Source organism: Pongo abelii, chromosome X, assembly GCF_028885655.2.
Source record: "Pongo abelii isolate AG06213 chromosome X, NHGRI_mPonAbe1-v2.0_pri, whole genome shotgun sequence".
NCBI lineage: Eukaryota > Metazoa > Chordata > Mammalia > Primates > Hominidae > Pongo > Pongo abelii.
The window spans coordinates 5,230-21,074 of NC_072008.2; the positions used below are offsets into that span (position 1 = coordinate 5,230).

General features: G+C 53.8%; 1 long non-coding RNA gene across 2 annotated transcripts; it reads right to left on the bottom strand.

Moving 5' to 3' along the window:
* Positions 1 to 7,855: 7,855 nt before the first annotated feature.
* Positions 7,856 to 12,573, bottom strand: LOC129053391 (uncharacterized). 2 transcript variants are annotated; one of them, XR_010139018.1, is made up of 2 exons: positions 12,185 to 12,573; positions 7,856 to 10,040 (listed from the first exon to the last, which is right to left on the bottom strand). It is a non-coding gene; the product is annotated as an uncharacterized LOC129053391 (long non-coding RNA). The 2 variants fall into 2 exon arrangements; XR_008517991.2 differs by lacking the exon at positions 12,185 to 12,573 and adding an exon at positions 10,590 to 11,348.
* Between the last annotated feature and the right edge of the window lie 3,272 nt (positions 12,574 to 15,845).

Below are 15,845 nucleotides of genomic sequence, written 5' to 3' on the forward strand. Positions count from 1 at the left end.
TAACCCTAACCCTAACCCTAACCCTAACCCTAACCCTAACCCTAACCCTAACCCTAACCCTAACCCTAACCCTAACCCTAACCCTAACCCTAACCCTAACCCTAACCCTAACCCTAACCCTAACCCTAACCCTAACCCTAACCCTAACCCTAACCCTAACCCTAACCCTAACCCTAACCCTAACCCTAACCCTAACCCTAACCCTAACCCTAACCCTAACCCTAACCCTAACCCTAACCCTAACCCTAACCCTAACCCTAACCCTAACCCTAACCCTAACCCTAACCCTAACCCTAACCCTAACCCTAACCCTAACCCTAACCCTAACCCTAACCCTAACCCTAACCCTAACCCTAACCCTAACCCTAACCCTAACCCTAACCCTAACCCTAACCCTAACCCTAACCCTAACCCTAACCCTAACCCTAACCCTAACCCTAACCCTAACCCTAACCCTAACCCTAACCCTAACCCTAACCCTAACCCTAACCCTAACCCTAACCCTAACCCTAACCCTAACCCTAACCCTAACCCTAACCCTAACCCTAACCCTAACCCTAACCCTAACCCTAACCCTAACCCTAACCCTAACCCTAACCCTAACCCTAACCCTAACCCTAACCCTAACCCTAACCCTAACCCTAACCCTAACCCTAACCCTAACCCTAACCCTAACCCTAACCCTAACCCTAACCCTAACCCTAACCCTAACCCTAACCCTAACCCTAACCCTAACCCTAACCCTAACCCTAACCCTAACCCTAACCCTAACCCTAACCCTAACCCTAACCCTAACCCTAACCCTAACCCTAACCCTAACCCTAACCCTAACCCTAACCCTAACCCTAACCCTAACCCTAACCCTAACCCTAACCCTAACCCTAACCCTAACCCTAACCCTAACCCTAACCCTAACCCTAACCCTAACCCTAACCCTAACCCTAACCCTAACCCTAACCCTAACCCTAACCCTAACCCTAACCCTAACCCTAACCCTAACCCTAACCCTAACCCTAACCCTAACCCTAACCCTAACCCTAACCCTAACCCTAACCCTAACCCTAACCCTAACCCTAACCCTAACCCTAACCCTAACCCTAACCCTAACCCTAACCCTAACCCTAACCCTAACCCTAACCCTAACCCTAACCCTAACCCTAACCCTAACCCTAACCCTAACCCTAACCCTAACCCTAACCCTAACCCTAACCCTAACCCTAACCCTAACCCTAACCCTAACCCTAACCCTAACCCTAACCCTAACCCTAACCCTAACCCTAACCCTAACCCTAACCCTAACCCTAACCCTAACCCTAACCCTAACCCTAACCCTAACCCTAACCCTAACCCTAACCCTAACCCTAACCCTAACCCTAACCCTAACCCTAACCCTAACCCTAACCCTAACCCTAACCCTAACCCTAACCCTAACCCTAACCCTAACCCTAACCCTAACCCTAACCCTAACCCTAACCCTAACCCTAACCCTAACCCTAACCCTAACCCTAACCCTAACCCTAACCCTAACCCTAACCCTAACCCTAACCCTAACCCTAACCCTAACCCTAACCCTAACCCTAACCCTAACCCTAACCCTAACCCTAACCCTAACCCTAACCCTAACCCTAACCCTAACCCTAACCCTAACCCTAACCCTAACCCTAAACCCTAACCCTAACCCTAACCCTAACCCTAACCCTAACCCTAACCCTAACCCTAACCCTAACCCTAACCCTAACCCTAACCCTAACCCTAACCCTAACCCTAACCCTAACCCTAACCCTAACCCTAACCCTAACCCTAACCCTAACCCTAACCCTAACCCTAACCCTAACCCTAACCCTAACCCTAACCCTAACCCTAACCCTAACCCTAACCCTAACCCTAACCCTAACCCTAACCCTAACCCTAACCCTAACCCTAACCCTAACCCTAACCCTAACCCTAACCCTAACCCTAACCCTAACCCTAACCCTAACCCTAACCCTAACCCTAACCCTAACCCTAACCCTAACCCTAACCCTAACCCTAACCCTAACCCTAACCCTAACCCTAACCCTAACCCTAACCCTAACCCTAACCCTAACCCTAACCCTAACCCTAACCCTAACCCTAACCCTAACCCTAACCCTAACCCTAACCCTAACCCTAACCCTAACCCTAACCCTAACCCTAACCCTAACCCTAACCCTAACCCTAACCCTAACCCTAACCCTAACCCTAACCCTAACCCTAACCCTAACCCTAACCCTAACCCTAACCCTAACCCTAACCCTAACCCTAACCCTAACCCTAACCCTAACCCTAACCCTAACCCTAACCCTAACCCTAACCCTAACCCTAACCCTAACCCTAACCCTAACCCTAACCCTAACCCTAACCCTAACCCTAACCCTAACCCTAACCCTAACCCTAACCCTAACCCTAACCCTAACCCTAACCCTAACCCTAACCCTAACCCTAACCCTAACCCTAACCCTAACCCTAACCCTAACCCTAACCCTAACCCTAACCCTAACCCTAACCCTAACCCTAACCCTAACCCTAACCCTAACCCTAACCCTAACCCTAACCCTAACCCTAACCCTAACCCTAACCCTAACCCTAACCCTAACCCTAACCCTAACCCTAACCCTAACCCTAACCCTAACCCTAACCCTAACCCTAACCCTAACCCTAACCCTAACCCTAACCCTAACCCTAACCCTAACCCTAACCCTAACCCTAACCCTAACCCTAACCCTAACCCTAACCCTAACCCTAACCCTAACCCTAACCCTAACCCTAACCCTAACCCTAACCCTAACCCTAACCCTAACCCTAACCCTAACCCTAACCCTAACCCTAACCCTAACCCTAACCCTAACCCTAACCCTAACCCTAACCCTAACCCTAACCCTAACCCTAACCCTAACCCTAACCCTAACCCTAACCCTAACCCTAACCCTAACCCTAACCCTAACCCTAACCCTAACCCTAACCCTAACCCTAACCCTAACCCTAACCCTAACCCTAACCCTAACCCTAACCCTAACCCTAACCCTAACCCTAACCCTAACCCTAACCCTAACCCTAACCCTAACCCTAACCCTAACCCTAACCCTAACCCTAACCCTAACCCTAACCCTAACCCTAACCCTAACCCTAACCCTAACCCTAACCCTAACCCTAACCCTAACCCTAACCCTAACCCTAACCCTAACCCTAACCCTAACCCTAACCCTAACCCTAACCCTAACCCTAACCCTAACCCTAACCCTAACCCTAACCCTAACCCTAACCCTAACCCTAACCCTAACCCTAACCCTAACCCTAACCCTAACCCTAACCCTAACCCTAACCCTAACCCTAACCCTAACCCTAACCCTAACCCTAACCCTAACCCTAACCCTAACCCTAACCCTAACCCTAACCCTAACCCTAACCCTAACCCTAACCCTAACCCTAACCCTAACCCTAACCCTAACCCTAACCCTAACCCTAACCCTAACCCTAACCCTAACCCTAACCCTAACCCTAACCCTAACCCTAACCCTAACCCTAACCCTAACCCTAACCCTAACCCTAACCCTAACCCTAACCCTAACCCTAACCCTAACCCTAACCCTAACCCTAACCCTAACCCTAACCCTAACCCTAACCCTAACCCTAACCCTAACCCTAACCCTAACCCTAACCCTAACCCTAACCCTAACCCTAACCCTAACCCTAACCCTAACCCTAACCCTAACCCTAACCCTAACCCTAACCCTAACCCTAACCCTAACCCTAACCCTAACCCTAACCCTAACCCTAACCCTAACCCTAACCCTAACCCTAACCCTAACCCTAACCCTAACCCTAACCCTAACCCTAACCCTAACCCTAACCCTAACCCTAACCCTAACCCTAACCCTAACCCTAACCCTAACCCTAACCCTAACCCTAACCCTAACCCTAACCCTAACCCTAACCCTAACCCTAACCCTAACCCTAACCCTAACCCTAACCCTAACCCTAACCCTAACCCTAACCCTAACCCTAACCCTAACCCTAACCCTAACCCTAACCCTAACCCTAACCCTAACCCTAACCCTAACCCTAACCCTAACCCTAACCCTAACCCTAACCCTAACCCTAACCCTAACCCTAACCCTAACCCTAACCCTAACCCTAACCCTAACCCTAACCCTAACCCTAACCCTAACCCTAACCCTAACCCTAACCCTAACCCTAACCCTAACCCTAACCCTAACCCTAACCCTAACCCTAACCCTAACCCTAACCCTAACCCTAACCCTAACCCTAACCCTAACCCTAACCCTAACCCTAACCCTAACCCTAACCCTAACCCTAACCCTAACCCTAACCCTAACCCTAACCCTAACCCTAACCCTAACCCTAACCCTAACCCTAACCCTAACCCTAACCCTAACCCTAACCCTAACCCTAACCCTAACCCTAACCCTAACCCTAACCCTAACCCTAACCCTAACCCTAACCCTAACCCTAACCCTAACCCTAACCCTGACCCTGACCCTGACCCTGACCCTGACCCTGACCCTGACCCTGACCCTGACCCTGACCCTGACCCTGACCCTGACCCTAACCCTAACAACCCTAACCCTGACCCTGACCCTGACCCTGACCCTGACCCTGACCCTGACCCTGACCCTGACCCGACCCGACCCTGACCCTGACCCTGACCCTGACCCTGACCCTGACCCTGACCCTGACCCTGACCCTACCCCTACCCCTGACCCTGACCCTACCCCTACCCCTACCCCTACCCCGGACCCTAACCCTACCCCGGACCCGAACCCGAACCCGAACCCGAACCCGAACCCGAACCCGAACCCTAGCCCTAGCCCTAGCCCTAGCCCTAGCCCTAGCCCTAACCCTAACCCTAACCCTAACCCTCGCCCTCGCCCGACCCCGACCCCTCGCCCGACCCCGACCCCGACCCCGACCCCGACCCCGACCCCGACCCCGACCCCGACCCCTAACCCGACCCCGACCCCTAACCCGACCCCGACCCCTAACCCGACCCCGACCCCGACCCCTAACCCCGACCCCGACCCCGACCCCGACCCTGACCCTAGCCCCGAGCCCCGAGCCCTAGCCCCGAGCCCCGAGCCCGAACCCGAACCCGAACCCGAACCCGAACCCTGAACCCGAACCCGAACCCCGAACCCGAACCCGAACCCCGAACCCGAACCCCGAACCCGAACCCGAACCCCGAACCCGAACCCGAACCCCGAACCCGAACCCGAACCCCGAACCCGAACCCGAACCCTCGCCCCTGCCCTCGCCCTCGCCCCTGCCCTCGCCCGAGCCCGAGCCCGAGCCCGAGCCCTAACCCCTAGCCCGAGCCCGAGCCCTAAGCCCGAGCCTGAGCCCTAACCCCGACCCCGACCCCGACCCCGACCCCGACCCTGACCCCGACCCCGACCCTGACCCTGACCCTGACCCTGACCCTACCCCTGACCCTGACCCTACCCCTACCCCTAGCCCTACCCCTAACCCCGACCCCGACCCCGACCCCGACCCCGACCCCCACCCTCACCCTCACCCTCACCCTACCCCTACCCCTCACCCTACCCCTACCCCTCACCCCCACCCTACCCCTCACCCCCACCCTACCCCTCACCCCCACCCCAACCCCTCACCCCCAACCCCAACCCCTCACCCCCAACCCCGAACCCGAACCCGAACCCCGAACCCCAAACCCGAACCCCGGACCCCTAGACCCTGACCCCGAACCCCGGACCCCTAGACCCTGACCCCGAACCCCGGACCCCTAGACCCTGACCCTGACCCTGACCCTGACCCTGACCCTGACCCGACCCTGATCCCAACCCTGACCCTACCCACCTCAAGGCTGATGAATGCGTGTGCACAGTGCAGGGCTGACAGGCAGCTCCACCTGCGGCCCCAGTGCGTGATCCACTGGGTGAAGCCAGCTGGGCTCCTGAGTCTAGTGGGGACTTGGAGAACCTTTATGTCTAGCTAAGGAATTGTGAATACACCAATCAGCACTCTGTATCTAGCTCAAAGTTTGTAAATGCAGCAGTCAGCATTCTGTGTCTATCTCAGGGTTTGTAAATACACCAATCAGCACTCTGTATCTAGCTAATCTAGTGGGGAGGTGGAGAACTTTTGTGTCTAGCTCAGGGATTGTAAACGCACCAATCAGCGCTGTGTCAAAACGGACCAATCAGCTCTCTGTAAAACAGACCAATCAGCTCTCTGTAAAACAGACCAATCGGCTCTCTGTAAAATGGACCAATCTGCAGGATTTCCGTGGGGGCAGATAAGGTAATAAAAGCAGGCGGCCCGAGCCAGCAGTGGCCACCCACTGGGGTCCCCTTCCATACCGTGGAAGCTTTATTCCTTCGCTCTTTGCAATAAATCTTGCTACTGGTCACTCTTTGGGTCCACACTGCCTTTATGAGCTTTAACAGTCACCGCAAATGTTTGCAGCTTCACTCCCGAGCCAGCGAGACCACGACCCCACCAGAAGGAAGAAACTCCGAACACATCCGAACATCAGAAGGAACAAACTCCAGACATGCCGCCTTTAAGAAATGTAATGCTCACCACGAAGGTCCGTGGCTTCATTTTTTAAGTCAATGAGACAAAGAACCCACCAATTCCAGACACACTAGGACCCTGAGACAGCCCCTGGAGGAGCACCTGGTCAATAACCCAGTTCCCATCCGGGATTTAGAGGACCTGGGACAGCCCCGTACATGAGCTCCTGGTCTGTAACCCAGTTCCCCTGTGGGGATTTAGGGACCTGAGTCTTCTGTCTTTGGGATGTACTGTCTCTGGGCCACACAGATGTGTCTTCCAACTTCCCTTCACAGGGGGGACCTTAAAGAGTGCCTTGAGCTGTTCTGCTGATTACTTTTTTGTACTGTTATCTTATTTTTTTCATTGTTAGGTACTGATGCAAACATTTTGTAAGAAAAGGTCTTTCTCAGCTAGGGAGTCCCCGTCTGTTTGTCCTCATCCCTGTTGACCTAATCCCTGGCAGGAACCCCTTCTGCATCTTGAGTTCTTACCACTCACCGTCCATCCAGCCCCAGCTCTGCCTGAAACCCACCCACCCCTAGGACTCGGGCCTCCCCTCTCTAGCGGTCTGGTCATCAGGCCACAGGCACGTGGGAGAAGCTATCCTGGCAAAGGGAGCAGTTGTACCCCCAAAATCTGTGGTTGGTTTACCATCACCATGGAAACCCCAGGGTGGGGCTCTAGTTTGGGGATGGAGCTGAGCCCTGTCAGGAGGGAGCTTTCCCCAGCTATGGCTTCTTAGGGCCCCTGTGCCCTGAGCTCCTGGAAACTGGAGTCTCCCAGCGTGGGGGCCCCACCGTGCACATGGCTAGCGCAGGCAGAGTTCAGGGGTCTCCCAGCGTGGGGGCCCCACCATGCGCATGGCTAGCGCAGGCAGAGTTCAGGGGTCTCCCAGCGTGGGGGCCCCTCCGTGCGCATGGCTAGTGCAGGCAGAGTTCAGGGGTCTCCCAGCGTGGGGGCCCCACCGTGCGCACGGCTAGTGCAGGCAGAGTTCAGGGGTCTCCCAGCGTGGGGGCCCCACCGTGCACATGGCTAGCGCAGGCAGAGTTCAGGGGTCTCCCAGCGTGGGGGCCCCTCCGTGCGCATGGCTAGTGCAGGCAGAGTTCAGGGGTCTCCCAGCGTGGGGGCCCCACCGTGCGCACGGCTAGTGCAGGCAGAGTTCAGGGGTCTCCCAGCGTGGGGGCCCCACCGTGCGCATGGCTAGCTCAGGCAGAGTTCCATGATGGCTGCATGTGTGAGGGGGGCCTGGGCCGAGGGCTGGGAGTCCTTTGTGTCTCCTGGCCATGATTGTCCTTCCGAATATGATATGGTGGCCAATTTCTTTTATTCTGTCGTTCAGAGTGAGTAAATGATGTAGAGCACACAGAAAAAAAACAACAAAAACCAAGAGAACCTAGAATTGGAAAACACGTCACAGCAATGAGTGAAGTAGGTAACACTTTCATCATTTGAAGAAAGACTTAGAGTTGCAAAAGTGCCTTTTCAGTCTTCTTTAAAAAGTAGCAAAATTCACCCCTGAAGAAGCATCTTGGCCTTTTTCATGTACTCAGAGTGCTGGTGAAGAACATAAAGATTACTGAAAAATTATCTAGGTAACAGGGTTACAGGGTGTAAAGAACACACTGGAAAACCTGGTGGTTACAGTGGACACATTCCGAGAAGTCCTGCCTGAGCTTTTCTGAGTTCAGTGGACACATTCCAGGAAGTCCTGGCCTGAGGTTTTCCAAGTTATGGAATTGTTTGAGATGGGAGGAGGCGATGGAGGGGAGAACTGTAATGCCCAACCTCATTTTTACTAACCCTGTTTTTAGACTCTCCCTTTTCCTTTAATCACCTAGCCTTGTTTCCACCTGAATGGACTCTCCCTTAGCTAAGAGAGCCAGACAGACTCCATCTTGGCCCGTTCACTGGTAGCCCCTTCCTCAAGGGCTTAACTCGTGGAAGCTGACTCCCAGCACATCCAAGAATGCAATCAACCGATAAGATACTGTGACAAGCAATATCCACAATTCCCAGGAATGTGTCTGATTGATAACGCCCAAAGCCCCGCGTCTATCACCTTGTAATAGTCTTAAAGCCCCTGCACCTGGAACTGTTTACTTTCGTGTAACCATTTATCCTTTTAATGTTTTTGCCTATTTTATTTCTGTAAAATTGTTTTCATTAGACCCCCCTCCGCTTTCTAAACCAAACTATAAAAGAAAATCTAGCCCCTTCTTCGGGGCCGAGAGAACTTTGAGCGATAGCCATCTCTTTGGCCGCCAGCTGACTAAAGGACTCCTAATTCGTCTCAAAGTGTGGCGTTTTTCTCTAACTCGCTTGGGTATAACACATGAGGCGGCTCCAGGATACTAAGCTCTGAGCTGACCTTGGCCTCTATTGCCTCCCACAACCCTAAAACTAACCGTAACCCTATTCCCTAACCCCTACCTGGTACTGCTACCCACACCCTAAAAACCCCAAACCTAAAACCTATAAACCATATGTCTTAGTCCATTTTCTGTTGCTATAACAGAATACCACAGAGTAGTTCAAAAACAAAATATATCCCTTCCAGTTCTGGTGGCTGTGGAGGCCCAGAGCATCCCAGCCCAGGGGAGGGGCTAATGACCTTATCTAACCCTAATTATCTCCCAAGGGCCACGTCTCCAATCAGGACATGAGTTTGGGGATTACATTGCCTACACGTGGCTGGGCGCGGTGCCTTGTGCTTTTAATCACAGCACTTTAAGAGGCTGAGGCGGGCAATCACCTGTCAGGAGTTCAAGACCAGCCTGGCTAACATGGTGAAACCACATCTCTTCTAAAAATACAAAAAAAAAAATTTAGCCAGGAATAAAGCCGGGTGCCTGTAATCCTAAGGAAAGGGATCACCACTTCTCCTGCTGCCCTTCCCTTCCCCACACCCCCTTCTCTAGTTTATAAAACAGGGAAAAAGGGAGAAAGCAAAAAGTAAAAAAAAAAAAAAAACAGAAGGAAGATAAATAGCTAGACGACCTTGGCAGCACCACCCAGCCCTGGTGGTTAAAATAATAATAATAATATTAACCCCTGACCAAAACTACTCATGTTATCTAAATTCCAGACACTGTATGAGGAAGTCCTGCAAAACTTTCTGTTCTGTTATCTGATGCATGTATGAGGATGTCCTGCAAAACTTTCTGTTCTGTTATCTGATGCATGTATGAGGAAGTCCTGCAAAACTTTCTGTTCTGTTATCTGATGCATGTAGCCCCCAGTCACGTTCCCCACGCTTGCTCGATCTATCACAACCCTTTCACGTGAACCCCTTAGAGTCGTAAACCCTTAAACGTGCCAGGAATTTCTTTTTCAGGGAGCTTGGCTCTTCAGACCCAAGTGTGCCGATGCTCCTGGCCGAATAAAGCCTCTTCCTTCTTTAGCCCGGTGTCTGTGGAAATTTGTCTGCGGCTTCCCCTGCTGCAATGCCAGCTACCAGGAGGCTGAGGTGCGAGAATCACTTGAACCTGGGAGACAGAGGGTGCAGTGAGCCGAGATCGCACCATTGCACTCCAGCCTGGGTGACAGATGACAGAGTGAAACACCATCTCAAAAAAAAAAAAAGAAAAAAATTGCCAACACATGAAATCTGGAGAACACATTCAAGCAATAGCACCATATGAATCTGTACATACCTTGCAAACACTGTAAACCTGTCACATCTCACCCGAGACCAACCCCCAACCACAAAACCCAGACCTGGAATTTTCCCAGGACCAAACCCATCTATATTTTATAACCCGAAATCTCAAAGCCGAACCCTAACCATAAGCCTAACCCTACAGCTGAGGTCCCCCCATCCGTGTGGCTCCAGCTCAAGACAACCTGCCCCTCCGTGGGTTTGCAGGCCCTTTGGTGGTGATGGGAGCTGGGGGCCACACACAGCTCTCTGAGCTTAAGCCATTTTCTTTCTTCCTCCCTTCCTCCCTCCCTCCCTCCCTCTCTCCATCTCTCCCCCTCTCCCTCTCTCCCTCTTTCCCTCCCTCCCTTTTTTTTTCAGGGTCTTGCTCTGTCACCCAGGCTGGAATGCAGTGGCATGATCACAGCTGACTGCAGCCTCGGCCTCCATAGCTCAAGTGATCTTCCCGCCTCAGCCTCCAGAGTAGGTGGGGCTACAGGAGTGTGCCATCGCATCCGGCGAATTTCTTAATTTTTATTACGTAGAGATGAGGCCTCCCGATATCGTCCAGGCTTGGAAGTATTTCTTGAAATTCAAGAGGATCTGGAAGTTCTGGCCTCCTGTCAATATCCCTTTCTAAGATGAAATGTAAAATCTTCTAATCACCCCAGGATACCTTTTCCAGCTACCATTTCCTTTCAGCCGACTGGAGTGGAAGCTCGGCAAAGAACGGACCTGTGCCTGCACACAGGCAGCTTTGAACTCACTGAGATCTATAGAAGAATTTTTTAAAATTTGCCAGAATGAAAAAGAAGTATCCTCCAGTGAGCCTCGAGGACAGCCGGAGAAGGCAGCTACTGGGCCCTGCCACTGGCCAGGAATGGGAGCGTCTGAGGTGTCCATTCTCCTATGGATGGTCGCACATCAGAACTGAACCACAAACCCTTTCCTGCCCCCTTGGGACCAGGCCGCCACTCCTTCCTTCCTCTCACCTTGACCCTCCCATTCTGCCGCACCTGTCAGGATCACAAGGACCCCCAGCTCAGCAGATGGGAACCGGACCAAAAAGAGAAATAGCCCTGTGCCGCCCCCAAGTACCACCCCCAGACCCCCTGCTCCACCCTCCGGACCCCAGGGAGACCCCATGCTCCACCCCTGAAAACCAGCTCCAGACCCCCTGCTCCACCCTCCAGACCCCAGGGAGACCCCATGCTCCACCCCTGAAAACCACCCCCAGAACCCCTGCTCCACCCTCTGGACCCCAGGGAGACCCCGTGCTCCATCCCTGAAAACCACCCCCAGGGAGACCCCCTGCTCCACCCTCCGGACCACAGGGAGACCCCATGCTCCATCCCTGAAAACCACCCCCAGGGAGACCCCATGCTCCACCCCTGAAAACCACCCCCAGGGAGACCCCCTGCTCCACCCTCCGGACCCCAGGGAGACCCCGTGCTCCATCCCTGAAAACCACCCCCAGACCCCCTGGTCCACCCTCCGGACCCCAGGGAGACCCCATGCTCCACCCCTGAAAACCACCCCCAGAACCCCTGCTCCACCCTCCGGACCCCAGGGAGACCCCGTGCTCCATCCCTGAAAACCACCCCCAGGGAGACCCCCTGCTCCACCCTCCGGACCCCAGGGAGACCCCGTGCTCCATCCCTGAAAACCACCCCCAGGGAGACCCCCTGGTCCACCCTCCGGACCACAGGGAGACCCCATGCTCCACCCCTGAAAACCACCCCCAGGGAGACCCCCTGCTCCACCCTCCGGACCCCAGGGAGACCCCGTGCTCCACCCCTGAAAACCACCCCCAGACCCCCTGCTCCACCCTCCGGACCCCAGGGAGACCCCATGCTCCACCCCTGAAAACCACCCCCAGGGAGACCCCCTGCTCCACCCTCCGGACCCCAGGGAGACCCCATGCTCCACCCCTGAAAACCACCCCCAGACCCCCCGCTCCTCCCACTCGGGATCACCCCGAGACCCGCTCACCACCATCAGTCAGGCCGGGTAGCGGGGAGAGGCCTCTCAGGAGGGACCAGACCACTCTCCCAGGTGTGAAGGGAGGAGGACAGTCACGAGCAGACCAGAAATAACCAGGGACTGACACAGACACGACAGCACGATCGGAGAGTGACGGAAAAGGGCTAAGGGCAGGAAAAGTCCCCGAGGCCTTCTCCACCCCGAGCGCGGGGTAGGGAGCAGCCGGAGAGTGACGGAGGGTGACGGAGAGTGACGAAAGTAGACGATGCCCGACGGAGAAGAGCCGAGCGGAGCTGAAGGGCGGCGGAGAGCGACGGAAAGTGACGAGAATTGACGGAAAGTGACGGGGACTGACGGATAGTGACGAAGAGTCACGAAATTTATCGGAGACCGACAAAGAGGAAAGCAAAATGGTGAGATGAAGCACCCAGCGCCCGGGCCCGCCGGGCCGAGGAGCGGCGGAGGCTCGCGGCCCATGGACCCCAGGCCGCGTTCCCGGAGCCCGGCCGAGCCCCGAGTGGGGCCCTGGCGCGGACTGAGAGGGCGGCGGAGGGACCACGGGGTCCTGCCCAGCCCGCACCGCGCATGCTGCTCGGGAGCGGCACCTGCCTTGGGCCAACCGCGTTCCCGCAGCGGCCCAGCCCCGGGCGGGAGCCGGTCTGGGGGACGCCCGACCCCGCGCGAGCTGCTCGGCCTGTAGGGGGCTGCGTGGCGGGGCGGGGCCGGCCGCAGCGCGCTCGCTCCTCTCCCTCCCTCTCTCCCTAAAACGCTTTTTCTTCTTTGTGGCACCGTATACAAAACACGGAGTTTGCCGTACTGGCCGTTTTCAGGGCACGGGTCGGTGGGACTGAGCACATTCGCGTGGTGCGCTCGGCACCACCGTCTGTCTGCAGAACGTTTGCATCTTTCCAAGCTGAACAGCTCTCCATTCCGCCTCCCCCAGCCCGTGACAACCTCCCCTCGACGTTTCGTCCCTCAGTTTGACCTGCTAGGTACTGAGGTCCCCTAGGTACTGAGATCTCCTCGGTACTTAAGTCTCCTCGGTACTGAGGTCGCCCGGTGCTGAGACCTCCTAGGTATTGAGGTCTCCTAGGTACTGAGGCCTCCTAGGTACTGAGACCTTCTAGGTACTGAGGCCTCCTAGGTACTGAGGTTTCCTAGGTACTGAGGTTTCCTAGGTACTGAGGCCTCCTAGGTACTGAGGACGCCTAGGTACTGAGACCTTCTAGGTACTGAGGTCTCCTAGGTACGGAGGACGCCTAGGTACTGAGACCTTGTAGGTATTGAGGTCTCCTAGGTACTGAGGCCTCCTAGGTACTGAGGTCTCCTAGGTACTGAGACCTTCTAGGTACTGAGGCCGCCTAGGTACTGAGACCTTCTAGGTACTGAGGTCTCCTAGGTACTGAGGCCTCCTAGGTACTGAGGACGCCTAGGTACTGAGACCTTCTAGGTACTGAGGTCTCCTAGGTACGGAGGACGCCTAGGTACTGAGACCTTGTAGGTATTGAGGTCTCCTAGGTACTGAGGTCTCCTAGGTACTGAGACCTTCTAGGTACTGAGGCCGCCTAGGTACTGAGGTCTCCTAGGTACTGAGGCCTTCCCGTGTTGGAGGTGGGAAACTAGTCAGTGGTAAAGCAGAACCAAGACCTTCCTCTGAGGGTGGTGGGCTGAGCTGTCTCTTCCTTTCCAGGGGCCTTGTATTCATGCCATCTCTCCATGAGAGACCCCTATACTCTTCTGAGACATTCTCATTTTGCTGAAGACACTTGGAGCCAGTGTCATCTTTGTGACTGTGCCGTTGCGTGTTCGGGGTGCACTGCAGTATTCTCTTTGCAGCGCATCTAAGGAAGCAGGAGTCGTGCCTAAGAACATGAGTGTGCTGCAAAAAGTGTGGTTTGTTTCAATCCAACCTTGACCACTACTGGCCCTCCGACATGGGTCAAGTTCACTAAACTTCTCTGTGCCTCCATTTCCTCGGCAGAAGAACAGGGACAGTAAATGTACCCGTCTGTATGAGTGTTCAGGGCCGCCATAAAGTACCAAGACTGGAGGGCTTAACTGAAAATTGTCTTCCCACAGACCTGGACGCTGAGGTCCGAGGGCAAGGTGTTGTCAGCAGGGCTGCTTTGTCCTCTCCTCAGCTTGCAGACGCCGTCTGCTGTACGCTCATAGGGTCTTTTCACTGTGCACAAGTAATCCTGGCATCTCTTCCGTGTGTGTCTCTCATGAGAGACAGCAGGTTGCTTTAGGGCCCACCCTGACAGCCTCGTTCTAACACTAAGAGGCCAAATACACTCACGTTCTGAGACACTGGGGGTTAGGGCTTCAACATCTACATCCGAGACTGGGAGATGATAAATTCCTGTTGACGTACCCACCCGGTTTCTGGTCATTGGTTATGGCAGCCCCAGGAAACCAGCCCACAGAAACAGCAGTCCCTCCACTTGGCTGTGATCCAGGATGAAGCCAGTGTAGACCGCCAGCACTTGGGGAACGTGAATGCCTGATACGAAGGAATTCTTTGTGCCATGTTGTTGCCTTAATGTAACTCTGAAGTTGTGTCAAAATAAACATTAATGGCCGGGCGCGGTGGCTCATACCTGTAATCCCAGCACTTTGGGAGGCCGAGGCGGGTGGATCACAAGGTCAGGAGATTGAGACCATCCTGGCTAACACGGTGAAACCCAATCTCCACTAAAAATACAAAAAATTCTCCGGGCGTGGTGGCGGGCGCCTGTAGTCCCAGCTACCCCGGAGGCTGAGGCAGGAGAATGGTGTGAGCCCGGGAGGTGGAGCTTGCAGTGAGCCGAGATCGCGCCACTGCACTCCAGCCTGGGCGACAGAGTGAGACTCCATCTCAAAAAATAAAAATAAACATTAATGAAAATTCTCAGCAGAAGTCATATATATTCTTGCCAAGGCGACACACCAGCTGATTACTGTGTCGATTCCTTTGTTTTGGGCTCAATTTTATGAACTTGGTGCAGTAACACCTGCCGTTTACCTCTGGCCTATCCAAAGCCCAGATAAGCACAGGCAACAAAAGCAAAAATACACAAATGGTCCAACATCAAGGTTCAACATTTCTGCACATGAAACAACAGTGAAAAGGCAAGACATGGAATAAGGAAATAATTGCAGATTGTGTGTCTCATACATCGGATATTCGTCCAGCATGTATAGAGAGCTCCTGCAACTGAACAACTGAAAAACAAGTTAACTGCTTTAAAAATGAGCAAAAGACCTGAATAGATATTCTCCAGAAAAGATATACAAATAGCAAACAAACATGGAAGGATACTCAACATCACTAATCATTAGAGAAATGCACATCAGAACCACAGTGGCAGCCCCTCAAATCCATTAAATGCTACAGTTAAACAAAAATAGTGTTAACAAGGATGTGTGGGAATTGGAGCCCTCATGGATTACCTGTAGGACTAGAAAATGGTGCGGCTACCGTGAAAAACACTATGGAGGCTCCTCAAAAAAAAAACTAAATATCAGGCCGGGCGCAGTGGCTCACACCTGTCATCCCGGCACTTTGGGAGCCCGAGGCAGGTGGATCACAAAGTCAGAAGTTTGAGACCAGCCTGGCCAACATGGTGAAACTCCATCTCTACTAAAAATAAAAAATTAGCCGGGCATGGTGGCGGGTGCCAGTAATCCC